Raw genomic sequence first — 13298 nt, forward strand, 5'->3', positions numbered from 1 at the left:
GGCCTCTGCGAGCCGTAAACTCAGCCAATCAGTGCTGAGAGACACAGCTGCTATATCCAATAGGAACAATCATCCCGCAATCCCTTGTCCAATCAAAATGCAACACTAGAATGAGCGGCCCAATCACAATCCAGTTAACGTAATTTGATATGACGACGGTATTAATAACATAGTTAAAATATTGATTTTTGTATATGCAACCATAGAAAGGGTAATCTAAAAATGTAAACAGATAAGAAAAACTGATCAAATTTCAATGTAAGCACATCTTTTAATCGTGAGGTTGCAGGTATCGTGACGTAAAAATAAAGAAAGAAATTGTGGAAATTGTATAAATGGTACCTCAAATAAAGTACAAGGAATTACTTATTATATTCTAACACAGTATTACTCAAATAGTTTATATCTTTATGTTAGTGCGAGAAGCCTTTGTGCAAAGCCAGGTTTTTCACCAACCCTCCATTCAAATAGCAAACAAGTCACACCACTATGGATGTAAAATACCATTGTCAAACTGAAATCAACCACAAGATGTCGCCAGACGAATGCTGAATGTCTTAAATGAATTATAGTAGAGAAATCCATAGTGTGGAATTTTGCGCTTTTTCACAACGCAAAATAACTGTGGTACCCATAGACATCATATATACGTGTATATATGATGTCTATGGTGGTACTGATTACACAACTTAGCTGTTTCAGTTTCAGTGTCCTTAAAGTGTGTAACTTAATTACTGGTAATGGATGTCAGGAACAAAAATAGAAGAATTAAGGTAAACAAATCTTGCATATTATACATTAACATACACAACCTCATTTCCAATTAAGTTTGGAGGTTGTGTAAAACGTAAATAAAACAGAATAAAACGACTTACAAATCCATTTTAATCTATTTTAACTAAATACACTGCGAGGACAAGATTTTAATGTTCAAGGTGATAATGAACTTTGTTTTGTTTTTTCAAATATTCACAATTTTTAATTTGATGCCCGCAGCAGTGGGTGGGCACATACAGGCACTAGATGGTGCTACAACACGTGACTTTTGCCCTTTGGACCGAGTTGTGCATTGTTTATTTATTATTACAAATTATGTTATATATTATTATATGTTATCATATATTATTAAGCTATTTTCACAGCGTACACTGTCCCACACGTGGTCCATGTTGATGACACCAACAGGTCCCTCCCCCTCCTAATATAAACCCGTGTCGTGCCCATCTGTTTATTTGCGGACGTGAACGCGCAAAATGAACACAAACGAAGGGACGTCGAAGGAGCACCACACAGCTATACACATATCTATCCTGCCACCACTGAGGTAATACAAAAATAGAATGAATTGTCTTTCCATAAGCCTTAGTTGGTATGGTATTTATCTCAGTTGTGAAGTTAACACCTGTCTGTCTCATACAGCGCCAAACGTAAATTAGCTATAAGCTAATGTAACGTGACGACCACCGCAGTCAGTAGAAGTTGTCGTGTGGTAAAGTCATAGACTGTATATAAAGAGAACAGTATGTGTAGCTATCCTACTATATATTCCAGCTGATAATTTAGTATTGTGTATGTAATGTTTATTACTGTTAGAGGAGGACTTTTATCTGAAATCTTCTTACGATACTGTGTGTAGAGCTAAAGAAGTAGCATGACTGGTGCTCCAGGAAAACTGAACTTGCAGTAGTTTAGACATTTAGTTACAACAGCGTATGTTTTTATCAGGCTACACAATTAGCACATAAGGCAGATTATTTGCTAAATGTCAAAGAGAAAAAGTGGCCGTGTGTCTTCTTTTGATGTCACTAATCAATCCTATACATACTGCTGGTCTCGTAGCTACCTAAGATGGCGGCTGGCTAATAGAGGGCGCCACCCCAACACTCACCACAGCAAAAGAAAATTAGTACATAAATAAAATAATTTGAAATATTTGTATATATGTTCATAGATTAGCTAAATAAATGTTATATAGTTAGTAGGGCTGTGACAATATGCTTTTGTCCCGATTCGATTCCGGTTTTTTTTGGGCACCGATTCAATTTAAATTAAATTTTTTCGCTCGTCATTTTTCTTGATTTCAGTTGGGAAAAACAACACAGTAGCCATATCATCATTCTGCTGCTATAATGCCCAAGAAGACAAGTTAAAAGATAAATTCAAATAAAGAAAAGTGACAAACCCCTAATAGTTAGTGAGTAAAGTTCTTATGTCAATCTATTGTCTAAAGTTACTAATTGATGACGTGTTCCTCCACAGGGTGCAAGAATCTTTCGGTGTCCATTGAAATTGCCACATAAAGTTGTAAAATTAGAACAGCAAAATTAGAACAATGCCATAGAGTTGTTAAGTGTTTGACTGTTCAAGTTGAAGAAGAGAGAAGTCCCTTAAATGAGGAATAAGTTTTTATTGGTTTTCCATGCAGAAACACAGCAAGCAGTCTGGATTTGTGCGGATGGCCGCACTAACTGGAATCTTATGCCTTCCAGTGATGTGGACATGAGGGGAACTTCAGAGTGGCAGCAAGTCTATAGCAGGGAAATTTCCATGGTAAGGACTGGCACACATCATGTTAACCACTAGTTTAGCTGACAAAATTCCAATTAAAGACATTTTAGACGACTTCTTGGGAAAGTTTGACTAACATTTGACAATCTCTGATAATGATTATTTTCCTAAATTGAATTCACACAATTTATTTTCATAATTACACGTGCACAAATTGAAAATAACTGCAACCATGTTACACTGTGAAAAAAGGAACAGCCTAAAAAAACTCCACACCATCACCTGACACATAGTATAGCATTGTTTGAATTGCAGCTTACTCAAATCCACACTACCCATCTATGTATAATGGGTGTATGTCAGTCAGAGGACTCAAATCTATCTCAATCAAGCTTTCACATAGAAGTCACATCACTGTGTACAGCAAATATTTACATACCTTTTAATGTTATTCATACAATAAATACAGAATACCATTTCCTATTTGAATGTCATATGTACCTTCATACTGTCACTTACTCTTTGTATGAGGAGTAAGGGAAGTACAGTTGTCAGCCCAGGAAAGCAGCTCTGTCCTGGATAAAGCAGCTATCAAGTAGCAAGGAGGATGAGGAGACAGATGATGAAGAAGAAAGGTCAGAAAAGTCCTGTTAACTGTTTTAGGAGATTTTAAAACTGTTGCTTTAACTTTATTGAAATAACTTAAAGCTATTCACAAAGTTTTTAGGCTGTGCTAAATCAGTCATGAAGCTATATTAGCTAAGTATGTTATTTTGTACCTGCCATAAGTTATTCTATAAAATCATTTGGAGTGTACTTGTATTTACCTAAATAGGCTAACTTTGATGGTGCTAAATAGCTAAAATGTGTCTGCAGAACAGTGCAATGTAGTAGGGTATTGAAGTTTGGTCTGGTGTTGTGTCACCAAGCAGTTATAGCAGCATTACACTGCTATAATACGGCTGCAGGTGGTTCCACACACTGCACAATATGCCCTTACGTTTCACTGAGCCCCAGCCCCCGCACCCCCCGAAATTGAGTGTAAGCCACCATGACATGGCAGAACCAAGTCTTGAGGTCGAGTCTGACCACATTAGGAACTAGGAATACTAAAAGTGAACAGTCTCTAGCTTATTTCCTCTCGTCTTTTTTTTTTTTTTTTTTTTACTCTGTTTTCTGTCTTAAAACAATGTTTGTTTGTTTTTATCTGCAACTACTGCTGTTCAGTTGATGAATCCTGATCCTGACATGTGCCTTATTAATTGAATTATTCATGTTTTAATAAAAATATAATAGCAAAAATGTCCACAAACGGCGCTTATTTCATAGGCTTTATTTTTTTGAGGCGTGTTGTAAAAGAAAAGAGAAAAGTGATGTCAGAAGTGGGATTCGAACCCACGCCTCCAGAGGAGACTGCGACCTGAACGCAGCGCCTTAGACCGCTCGGCCATCCTGACAACAGTGAGAGAGTATTTTCTTCCACTCGCCCACAAATGTACACATCACTGTGTTGAGTGGTTCTGTTATATCTGTGCAGATATAACAGAACAGGACATATCTGTTATGTAAATTAGTATTAGTCATGAAAGTTCTTGCTCTAGGTCAGCTGAACCAAAAGTGTGTGGATGTCGCTAATCTGTTTAGCCGAGGCTAAAGCCTGCAACAACACTGTCTTGAGAGGCGCATGTTTCAAACCTGCTTCCTCCAGTGCTTCAAAAACTCTGTAGTCTTAAACACACAGGTTCCTCGCCGGGATGTTGGATCAGACATGTGGTGGTTTGGAGCTTCATCCTTCCTTTTGAGCACCTGAGAAATTAAAAAGAGACATTTTGTTTTCTAAGCAAAGTAATAAGTAATATCTTGCAGTGTCCATGTTCTCTTTCTATTAGCATTGTAGCAAAATTTCCACATGTGCAGCTTAACAGAGACGATAATTAGAACAACATAAAAGATGGAAGGTGATGCTGCATATATAAAACAAATATCTACATAGGTCAGCTGGAAGCCTCATCAGGATGTATACCTATACAGGATATTTAACTTCATGTTATTTGGCTAAATCAACCAGAGATCTGGCATGTGGAAATCATGACATTTGCCAGACTCCTGGCTAAAACAAAAACATCTAAAAAGGCTAATTCATTAAGAAAAAAACCTGACTGTGAATAAAATCTGAAGAAAATGCACTGTTTTATGTAATTCCGTGTTGTTAAAATGTATGTGTGTTTATCTGGCTGCTGGTAAGTTTGGTGTGGCGTGTAGTGTAGGTTTGGTAGGGAGATAAGGTACAGCGGTCAACATTACTTCATTTTTTGCATCTCTAACTTTGGATTTTTAAAAAAAAGTACATTCATAGTTTAAAAAATGGCCTAACAGAATAAAATTGAGATGTATTGACATGCCTCATTGTCAACATGCTATCTGATATTACAGGCAAAGTGAGCAGACATTAGAATGACGACTTTACCATTCAGAGACAGTTTGTTGTAAACACGCTCCACCATCTCGTTATCTTCTCTCTCAGGCTCAGAGTTGGGTTCAAACATAAACGGTTGAATTCAGAAAGCTCCGACTGTCAGTTAGCTTGCTACCACTAGCTGTTTTTTTTTTTTTTGTTTTGTTTTGTTTTGTTTTTTTGTCTTGTCCAGCATTTAGGCAAGCAGAATGATGGTCTGGGTGCTGTGTTCTGCTGAGCAAATTTTCTCTGCCAAGGGAAGCTTTATAGATATAATGATCCCCTTGACTTTCTGAATTTTTATTTTATTTCTATATTTATTTTGTATTATTGTTTGAATTGTAGAGTTTGTACTGCTGGACCAGAGAGGACAGACGAGAGACAGAAAGAGAAAGGAGGAAAAAACACCTCATAAGAAAAGTGAAAGAGATAAAGGGAGAGGAAAGGGGTAGAAAAAAAAACCAACTAAAAAATAACCCCAAAACAAAAAGGAAAAAACAACCAACAGATGTATACATATACACACGTATACATATACACATACACACATATGTATACACACACACACACACACACACACACACACACACACACACACATATATATATATATATATATATATATATATATATATATATATATATATTATATATATATACACACACACCTCTATGCACACACATACATACGTACAAACATACACGCACTCGCCAGTCTTAACACATATACATACACATACTTTAGATCATAGTAACTAAAATATAAATCTAAAAAGTTAAATATAAATGAGAAACAAACAGAAATGAGAAAACTAGCTGCTGTTAGTGAATAAAACTGCGTGACAACTCGGTGACTGTGTCACATGCAGAACAGGCAGAGTGGAACGTGTTCAGAGACGATCATGCCAGTGTGACCCCTGCAACACAAAGGCAAGAGGCACACCAGGAGTATCCCCGAGACCGGGGCCATCGGCAGCCACCCCTAGGCACAGACCCCAACCGCCCCACCCCAGAGCCAGCCATGCGCCGACCCAGGAGGCGGCAGAGGGGGGTCCCAGCCAGAGTCCCCCGCAGAGGGCCGGGATCCCCAGACCACCACAGAGTGGCAGCCAGGCCGCACCCCAGTGCACCAGCAGCGCTCCCCGAGCACCAAGACCCTCCTCCATGCACGCACGCACGCACGCACACACACACACACACACAAGTACACACTCCTCCCCGTACTCCCTCTACTCTAACATTCATTCACCACTTCATCCATTGGCTCATGCACGCCCTCACCTTTCTTTCCCAACGTGTCCCCTGTGAGATATCCCCGGGGGAGCAGGGGATAGGAGGGCCCCGATCAGGGCCCCACAACTACCCCCCACCACTGTCAACGCCCCCCCACCACTCCACACATGCAGCCGATCCAGCACCACCCAGGGCCAGCAGCAGTCCCACCCCTGCCAGGCCAGCCCAGACCCACGTCCCCTGAACAGCACCACTCCCCCGCCCAAACTCCTCCGGCACAGCCCCGGAAATAGGGGCGTGGCAGGACCCCATCGACACCCCCTCCCTCCCAGCTTATGAATGATTGTGAAGTGTGTGTTGTTTGCAATTAAAATTGGGAAGAAGTAACCACATCATGTTGGGAGCGGGACCACCAAAGCAGCCCCGCCCACTGCACACTGTATGGCCTGCCCCCCAAAATATGTCCATGTGTTGTCAGTGTGTGTTTTTCTTTTGTGTTATGTTGACTAAGTCCACCTCCCAATGCCCTGCCTGTGTGTGGTGGAAGAAGGGAAGGAGGGGGGTCCGGGGATTTAGGTCCCGAAGGAAGGGCGCCTCCCTCAAGAAGATGAGCCACCTGCGGCACGAGGAACGTCCCCCATTCCCGGGGCCCCCGAAGGCCAGCTGCCCCAACAACCAGGGCCCTCAGCAACACCAACAAAAGAGCCGCCCCCCCGGAGGAAGAGGAGGGGCGGCAGAAGGAGAGACAGACCAAGGCCCCACCACCCCCACAGCCACAGGAGATGCCCCCACCCAGAGACACTTTGCATTCCCTCCTCCTTTACACACCAATACATTCACACCCCCTCACCATCAGCCTGGTATACCCACACATCTACACACAGACACACCTACAGACCCACACATACATCTATACAGATACACACCCATTCTAACAGATACAGGACCAAAAATTTAGTCCACCTCCAAAACCCTACATCCCACTCACCCCCCTGCCCACCACAAAACACTCCTTCCCATTCTACCGACCCTAGAACAAACCACCACAACTCCCCACTTCTCTCACTGAAGTCCTACCCCCTTCATAATCATGACCCTTCACCCCCCTATACACCTACATACACATGCACCCCCCCCACTCCCCCCTACACACGGACCACTACCCCCCCCATACACATGCACCTCAACACTCCTCTATATACACACCCCTATCTCCCATGCATTTAACACCAGATTCCCCACACACAAGCCCTTACCCCCTCCCACATACACACACACACCACCCACTCCCTCATCCACACCCCCAACCCCCCACACAATCATGTACTATCACACTCCCCCAAACCTCCACCCCCACACATACATGCCCTAACACACTCCCCCTTACACACAACCCAACCCCCACAAACTCATGCTCCACTACACTCCCCATAAATCCCCCACATATAAACCACCCCACACCTCCTACACCCCACACACTCATGTACTATCACAGTCCCCTAAACCTCCACCCCAAAACCCCTCACACACTCCCCCATACACACACCCCTCACCCCCTATACCTTCATGTACCACTACAGTCCTCTATACACACCCCACATATACACCACCACACTCCCTCATACGTACCCCACCTACACCCCACACACATGTACTTTCGCACTCCCCTAATCCTCCACCCCTACACCCCCACACATACATGCCCCAACACACTCCCACATACACGCACCCTGGATTTACTGGGCCCGCCCCCCCTTCCGACATTGGACTTCCAGCAATCAATCAGCGCGAACCTCATTAACATCATTTAAACAAAAATCTATGTTTATCAAAATCTTGCATGAAATCTCACGAGAAAATTTTTGGTTATGAATAATGGGTCAAAACAAGCATTTTTTAAAACAAATTTTTATTAATAGGTTTGTAAACAATTATTTATAAACACTTATAGGACAGTGGAGACATGAAAAGGCCAGGTTATGACTCCTTTAAGTCTAAAAAGGAGGCCCTTTTTCCCCTCCAGAACTACAACCAGATCCCATGGCGGCGTTGTGGAATTTATCTGATGAGAAATAAATCTAGAAATCAACTGTGTTCTGTCCAGTTTATTGACAATGCCCAGCTGTTGCAAGCAAGAGGTCTCGAGAGCTCTGCCCCTGCTCAGGGTGTTGCAGTGATCTTTAGGCGTACACAAATAACCTTTGCCTGGCAGCACTAGTCAAAACAATTGCCAGCTTGAAGATAACATCAGTCAAAGCTGAAACAGGCCTTGAACAGAACATTGTTTTATGCATGAACCTACTAAAGCAAGCTTTCTGAATTACTCTAAACTATGCAGGGTATATATTTTGTACTACATAAAAGAAACTTAATAAAGGAGTAACATTTTAAAACTACACTATGTGCATAATTTCTACCACAAGCGGTACCAGTGACCAGGACACAGGAAGATGCCTGCGTGCTCCTTTCATAAAATGGCAGACTAGCGGATGCTGGCTTGCTTATAAAAACTAAATAATAATAAATTTAAGTAAACATTTTTTTACTCCAAACCAAGGGCAGGCACATTAGCAGCAGTAAAACAGAAAATAAAACGAAGAGCATTTTTGTAAAGTACATTCTGTGGTCAACTGGGCGCAGTGGCTCAGGTGATAGAGCTGCTTGTCTTGTAGGCTGATGGTTGGCAGGTTGAATCTTGTTCTCTATGTGCTGCAACCCAGAGAAGGATTGCTTTGTTAGCGCTGGTTCCTAGCCAGGATAAATGCAGAGGATTGCATCAGGAGGGGTGACAAAACATGTGCCGATTAGCCCTCCGAAAAGGGACAAACCAAAAGGGAAACAACAACATTTAGTGGTCAACTGCACAGTTTTGCAAGAGAACTCTACAATTCCAACAGTCTGAATGTAACGGTTTTAATGACATTTATAGCTTAAAATAAAGCATTCAGAGCTCTATAGAAAGGGGTCCATGTGACTCTTTTCTTCGGATTGCATGCATATAATTTAAAATACTTTAGTCAGGCAGTCAGTCAGACAATATGTTTTATTTTTGATGTCTCAGTCTGCTAGTTAGTGTAGATGTCAATCTTACCAAGGCAAATCAGACTTTGTTTAATTTAAATGCCCGACATGCTTCCTCTTTAACATAGGGATGCACAATAATATTGCTGGGCAATAATTATCGGCCGCTAATTGCAAATTATGACGTCATGTCGATAAATCCGATAATAAAAAAAATCTACCGATAGTTATTTACGATAATAAAATGCATAGTTTTCTCCCGTTTCATCACACACGCAAACGCAGCTTAAGCGCCTATCCTGGCGCTGGAACCTCCTCCCCTCCCAGAATCTTTTGTCGCGCACCTGTGACATAAATCATGCGCGCGGCAATGAAGAAGACATGGCGGGGCAGTCACCAGTTTGGGTGTACTTTTTGGTGTCGGAGACTGACAATTCACTTGCCATTTGCAAATCCTGCTCTAAAGAAGTTCCACGGGGAGGAAAGAAATCAAAATGCTTTAACACTACTAACTTGATAAGCCATTTAAAGCTTCACCGTCAGGAACTGTGGAAAGACATCGAAGCGGCAGCTGGCGTGAAGTCAAAAGCGAACACTAACAAGCAGAAAGCTACGGGGCTGTTGTCAATTTATGAAGCGTTTGAAAAGCAAGAAAATTCGACAGAAAAGACTCCAGGCGAAGGCTTTAGATGAAAAGATTCTGCACTTTATCGCACTTGGTGATCAGCCGTTTACGGTCGTTGAGGACATTGGATTTCGTCTTTTAATGAAGAAACAAAGAAATTTTAACTGCTGGTTGTCCAGAGACATGTCTATACATGACAGAGTCTTACTAAGAAAAGCAGAATGATAAGCAAAAGCTTCTTGTTTATTTATCTCTTTAGAAATTTACAATTATTTCTGTTCACAGCTTGATCAAATTTTGTTAAATTTGCTTGGAAAAACAAACAAAAAAAACCCATAAAAATTCAATAGATCAAAATATTTAGAAAAAAATGTAACTTATTGTCACTTGTAGATGTGAGTGTGGAATCTTTTAAATGTGATGTTATTCTGGAAGAATACATTATTCATATTTCTCATTATGAATGCGATCTGGTTATTGCATCAATACCAAACCTTGGTAAATTGGTCCCATGGCACACATCTTAACATGGACTCTTTGTTAAACAGGGTCAACATAATTGACAAAAAATGCAGCAACACATCCATAAGAAGCTACGTTGATGTTGTTTATCATCCATTGTGTAAATATTACTGGCTGTCCTTGCACTGAACAATGGACTGTTGTTTTTCTTCTCCTCTGTAGATAGGTGATTACCAACAAGATTAAATAAATTTTATTTAAGACTGCACTCAGAATCTATTCAGTTAAAGTAAAAATATGTGGATTTGTACCAGATGTAGTTTTTGTCATTTTTAACTTGATATTTGACCCCAATTTTGACTAAAATTTTATTTTTGTCTGTTTGATTTGCTTTGTATGTAGGCAATGTACAATATGTCTGTATTGATACATGGTGTGCTTTTGTTTTATAAATGGCTTTGCATGGTAGTTTCAAGTTCTTCTTGTAGATCTTGTGACAAATTGTGTTAGCTGACAAAGGTGTCTAAAGTGTTCCTGTTCTCTATTGGTAAAATCCTTTACTACATACCCCCACCCCCCCACCCCCTCTATGTGCTTTACACAATGATGCCAGGTTTTAATGCGGCTAAGGGATGGGAGGTGACAAGTAGTCTGTGTTGGTTTTCAGCCTTCTGTGCAGATATTTCTTCAGATTCTCTGAAGTTTTTGATAATATGGATTTCAGATTATTAAAATCCCTAAATTTCTTGCCATTGTATGCTGAGAAACGTTCTTATACTGTTGATTTACTCACACAGTTGTTCACAAAATATTGAAGCTCATCTAATTATTGCTTGTGAACAGCTGAGCCTATCATGGATGCTCCTTTTACACCCAACCATGACACTCACCTGTTTCCAATTAATCTGTTCACCTGTCGAATGTTCAGCTGTCTCATGCATGAAATCTGCATGCTAGTTTTTAACTCATCTTGCTTTTAATAATTTTATTATTTATGATTTTTGCTATGTGTTGCCTCCTTTAACTACTTTGGAATGCTTTCTTGCACCATCTTTATATGGAGGAGTAAGCGCTTTAATTTGTCATGTAAATGTAATAAGATCAGAGGGCGGAAATGGCGCGTGGTAGGGAGTAGATGTGTCCTCCGACAGCTCCGAGGAAATCTGACACTTTTTCTTTAAACTTAATGTACTTTTGGGAATAACTCTTTGTGACAACGTAGGATATCCTTCGTGAACTCTTTGTGCTGTTTTTTTTTCCTTTTTCCTTTTGTTTTTGTCCTGATATTTAATGATGCCTACACGTAACAAAGAAGCGGGCAAGGTGGGCCGTAAATCCCCGAGCTCTGCTGACTCCCCTACGCCGTCTGCGGCAGCTGAGGATGAAGCCAACGAGGCTACGACCGCTGATAGCATCTTGGATGCTAAGATGTTACGAAGTATGATGACCTCTTTGAAAGAAGAAATATTCGCCAAGATGGATCTTGTGGCCGCTAATTTGCACTCGGAAATCTCCTCTGCTAATGACGAACTGAAAGCCTCGATTGAACCGCTTCAGCGCCTGGTTGACTCTCACGAGGCTACCATAAAGGATCTCGAGCTAAGTGCTAACGACCATGACGGCCGTATAGGTGAGCTCGAGGCTAAAGTTAGCACTCTAGCCTCCCAGGTGATTTCTCTGGACGCGAAATGTGAAGACTTGGAAGGCAGATCCCGATTGAACAACATCCGTCTGGTAGGGGTCCCAGAGAATAGCGAGGGGTCTCTGGTCACTGACTTTGTTGCTGGGATGTTGCAGGACTTATTGGGCCTGACCGAGAAACCACTACTTGATCGTGCTCACCGCAGTTTGAGGGAAAAGCCCAAGCCTGGGACCCCCGCTCGACCATAGTAGCCCGTGTGCACTTCTTTCATATTCGCAAATTGATTCTACAACGCGCGGGTGAAGCTTCACCGCTCCTTTATAAAGGCAAGAGGATTTCCATTTTCCCGGATTTTACCACCTCCATTGCAAAGAAGAGGGCGGCCTTTGGACCTGTAAAGCGGTCATTACGTGCCATTAAAGGTGTGAAGTACGGACTCTTCTACCCGGCGACTCTCAAGATAACGCTGCCAGATGGAACTTCGCGGCAGTTCGATGACCCGTCTTCAGCTGCAACTTTTGTCGAACAGAACTTTAAATAGCTCAGGTCGTGGTAAGTCTGTCAGGTGGCTGAATGTCTGTTCTTGCGACGTCTTCTGTAAGTTCTTTTTGAATCTTTTTTCCAGATTGGAGTATAAGTTATCATTTCAGTAATTCTTCTATGACTGTTATTTCTATTATGGTCATATTCATCACTTTCGGTGCCGTTATTATTTAGGTATTTATATGATTAAAAACTTTTTTTTTCTAATACCTGTATGGCGAGAAGGAGGATGAATCCTCACTTTTACTTTTTAATTGTTTTGTCACAGGCACCAACTTTAAGGTTTTGAGTACATTTGCTTACTTTGTTCAGATTTTTCTCAGGTAGCCCATCACAGTTTCGGTTGGAGCTGTTTTGGAGCGTTTTGGAGTTCTTTGTGTTTCTCTTGGGCTTGTGTGCATCCATTTGGGGTGGATGCTGACACCGGGGTGGGTGGGTTGTTGTTTATTGTACTGGTTGAATGTGTGTGATTTTTGTTTTTTGTGTACACTTTTAATTCAGTGCTTTCTTTTTGCTGCGGTGCCGTCGGTCTATCCATTAGCCGTTGATATGACTTATTTCATTTATAAATGACTCACCCCGGAAAAAACTTCAATCCTGGTGGTGGTGAGCTCAAGTTTGTTTCCTGGAACTGTAAAGGCCTTAACTCTCCAGTGAAGCGCACTAAAGTCTTGAACCATCTTCTTGACCGTTCCTCAGCTAAATCTGTAAGAATTTCTGACTCTGCTCAAGTAATTAAGACCTTTATGGGCGACTTCTCTGTTACAGACCCTTGGCGTTTCTTTAATCCTACTGGTAGAGCGTATTCGT

This window comes from Telmatherina bonti (genome assembly GCF_933228915.1).
Source record: "Telmatherina bonti genome assembly, chromosome: 18".
Classification (NCBI taxonomy): Eukaryota; Metazoa; Chordata; class Actinopteri; order Atheriniformes; family Telmatherinidae; genus Telmatherina; species Telmatherina bonti.